This window comes from Triticum urartu, chromosome 6A, assembly GCF_056163025.1.
Source record: "Triticum urartu cultivar PI428250 chromosome 6A, HENAU_Tu73, whole genome shotgun sequence".
NCBI classification, from domain to species: domain Eukaryota; kingdom Viridiplantae; phylum Streptophyta; class Magnoliopsida; order Poales; family Poaceae; genus Triticum; species Triticum urartu.
The window spans coordinates 103,970,329-103,973,393 of NC_141878.1; positions in this window are offsets into that span (position 1 = coordinate 103,970,329).

Sequence of the window (3,065 nt, forward strand, 5' to 3'; positions counted from 1 at the left end):
AAATTTTGAAAATTCGCAAATTTTTGCTGGGGAACGAAATATTCTTAATCCAAAAATTAATAGCCATACTAAAACATAAAAAAAATTTAGTACTATGTCATGTTAAATCCAATGAAATACGTATAAAATATTAGTGAAGAACAAAAATAAAAAAGAAACTTATATGCCATTTGCTATAAATTTTTTGGAATTTTCAACCCCTTTTGATATTACTTTTAACAGACATTGACCATACTCTTAAGCCAGGCCGGAATGCATCCCTCCTCGTCTTGAAAGATTTGCAGCCCAGTAATTCGGAGAAAACAAATAGGCCTAGCTTGGGTATTCTTCAAAAAGAAATACTGGGCTACCTATTTTCCCAAAGAACTAGTGCATGAGCATTTAGCTTTATTTATTTATTTATTTATTTATGTTTAGGGGACCATGAGCATGTACCTGAGCCGGATTCATGTGAGATCCTCCCTTCCAGTTAATTATGGGCTTCTCTATTGGGCCTTCATCAATGGGCTGCATGTTATCAACAAGTGGAAAATGTGTTCCGAGTTTCAAAAAAAAATGTGTTCCGTACGATAAATAGTATGCGCTCCGTACGGTACGGGGCACTAAAGGATCGAACCATGCAACGACTTCCAAAACATTGTGTTTGTCGTTCTAACAACACATTTATTCAACCAACAGACGAAATATACTACTGATTGTACATTGAAAACAGCAGCAGTAGCAACCAGGGCTGGGGGTGCAACAGAAGCAGTAAACAGGCCAGAAGAGTGAAGACGCAGCTCTCTCTTCCAAACCAAACATCAGCCATCATTACAAAAGGGCTACCAAAAAAGAACAAGTGTATGCATCAAACTAAATAAAGATCCTACTACACCAAGTGTACGCATCTAACTAACTGGCTCAGTTAGACGTTACTAATTTTTTTGAAATGGAGGCAGAAGAATTGCATCGTCGATTAATTAAGAAAAAGAGAATTGCCTGGTTAATCTTCGGAAAACCAGGCTAAAACCGAAGACGTTACTATTTATTAAGCTGCAGTGGAGTCGCAGATGGAGAGGAGTGGGAAACTTCACTGGTTCGAGTGCGCGGCAGCACAGCCGCGGTGGTTAGAAGGGAAAACATAAATTGGACACGGCATTACTTTTATAAGAGACCTGCTTTTTATACCCCACAGTAGGCATACTAACAAGTTCACACACAAATACAACAGAAAAGGTAAACATTCATATCAAACTCACGTTCACAGGACACGTTCATATCCATAGCCAACATTCACAATCGACAACTCAAAAGATTCATATATACACAAGCTCAGCATATCTATGCATCCAAATGATTGATAGATCACACGACAATATTCATACATAATTTACAAAAAGATTCAGATATACGCATGTTCAGTATGTTTATGCATCCAAATGATTGAGATCACAGCCAATATGATCCATGGACGAACTATAATTACCTAGGGTACAGACTGGTAAATGGTGTTCAATCGGAGGTACTTCTTGCTAAAATTAGTTCTTGTACGAGTAAACTTTCAAGTACATAAGAGGCAGCACAGACAATCTGAACTTTGCTTGTAGGTTTATCCTCAAATAGTGGCCTCGTGCCCAGGGAGGTTTGAGCAACTTGGCCACTTGAGGGAGTCCTGGATTAGGGGGTGTTCGGGTAGCCGGACTATACCTTCAGCCGGACTCCTGGACTACGAAGATACAGGATGGAAGACTACGTCCCGTGTCCGGATGGGACTTTCCTTGGCGTGGAAGGCAAGCTTGGCGATGTGGATATTCAAGATCTCCTACCATTATAACCGAATCTGTGTAACCCTAACCCTATCCGGTGTCTATATAAACCGGAGGGTTGTAGTCCGTAGGACATCAACTCCAGATACAACAATCATACCATAGGCTAGCTTCTAGGGTTTAGCCTCCTTGATCTCGTGGTAGATCTACTCTTGTACTACCCATATCATCAATATTAATCAAGTAGGAGTAGGGTATTACCTCCATCGAGAGGGCCCGAACCTGGGTAAAAACTTCGTGTCCCTTGTCTCCTGTTACCATCCGGCCTTGACGCACAGTTCGGGACCCCCTACCCGAGATCCGCCGGTTTTGACACCGACATTGGTGCTTTCATTGAGAGTTCCTCTGTGTCGTCGCCTTTAGGCCCGATGGCTCCTTTGATCATCAACAACGATGCGGTCCAGGGTGAGACTTTTCTCCCCGGACAGATCTTCGTCTTCGGCGGCTTCGCACTGCGGGCCAATTCGCTTGGCCACCTGGAGCAGATCGAAAGCTACGCCCCTGGCCATCAAGTCAGGTTTGGAAGCCTAAACTACATGGCAGACATCCACGGAGATTTGATCTTCGACGGATTCGAGCCACAACCAAGCGCGCCGCACTGTCTCGCGCGGCATGATCTAGCTCTGTCACCAAACAGTATCCCGGAGGCCGCAAACGCACCAGCTCTGACCCTTAATTCGAAGCCAGTTGTGTCAATCGAGGATGAGCGGTTGCACGTCACCTCGGGGGCTGCGATCTCAAAGGCGATCGAGCCGAACGCCGGCCCCACACTCCGCGTGACTCACGACTCCGAGGATCCGGACTCCTCTCCGGACTCCGAACCCCCCACGCCCCTGCCGATCGAATCCGATTGGGCGCCAATAATGGAGTTCACCGCCGCGGACATCTTTCAGCACTCGCCTTTTTGCGATATCCTGAATTCTCTCAAGTCTCTCTCTTTATCAGGAGAGCCCTGGCCGAACTGCGGTCAGCGAGGATGGGATATGGACGATGAAGAAATTCAAAGCCCACCCACCACCCACTTGGTAGCCACTGTTGACAATTTAAACGACGTGCTCAACTTCGACTCCGGAGACATCGACAGCATGGATGACGATGCAGGAGATACCGATGAACCAACGCCCATAGGGCATTGGACAGCCACCTCATCTCACGATGTATACATGGTGGATACCCCTAAAGGAAGCGACAACGAGGAAAAAGGGGATGGAACGGGAGATCGACCCCCCGAAAAGCAATCAAAGCATCGGCGTAAACGCC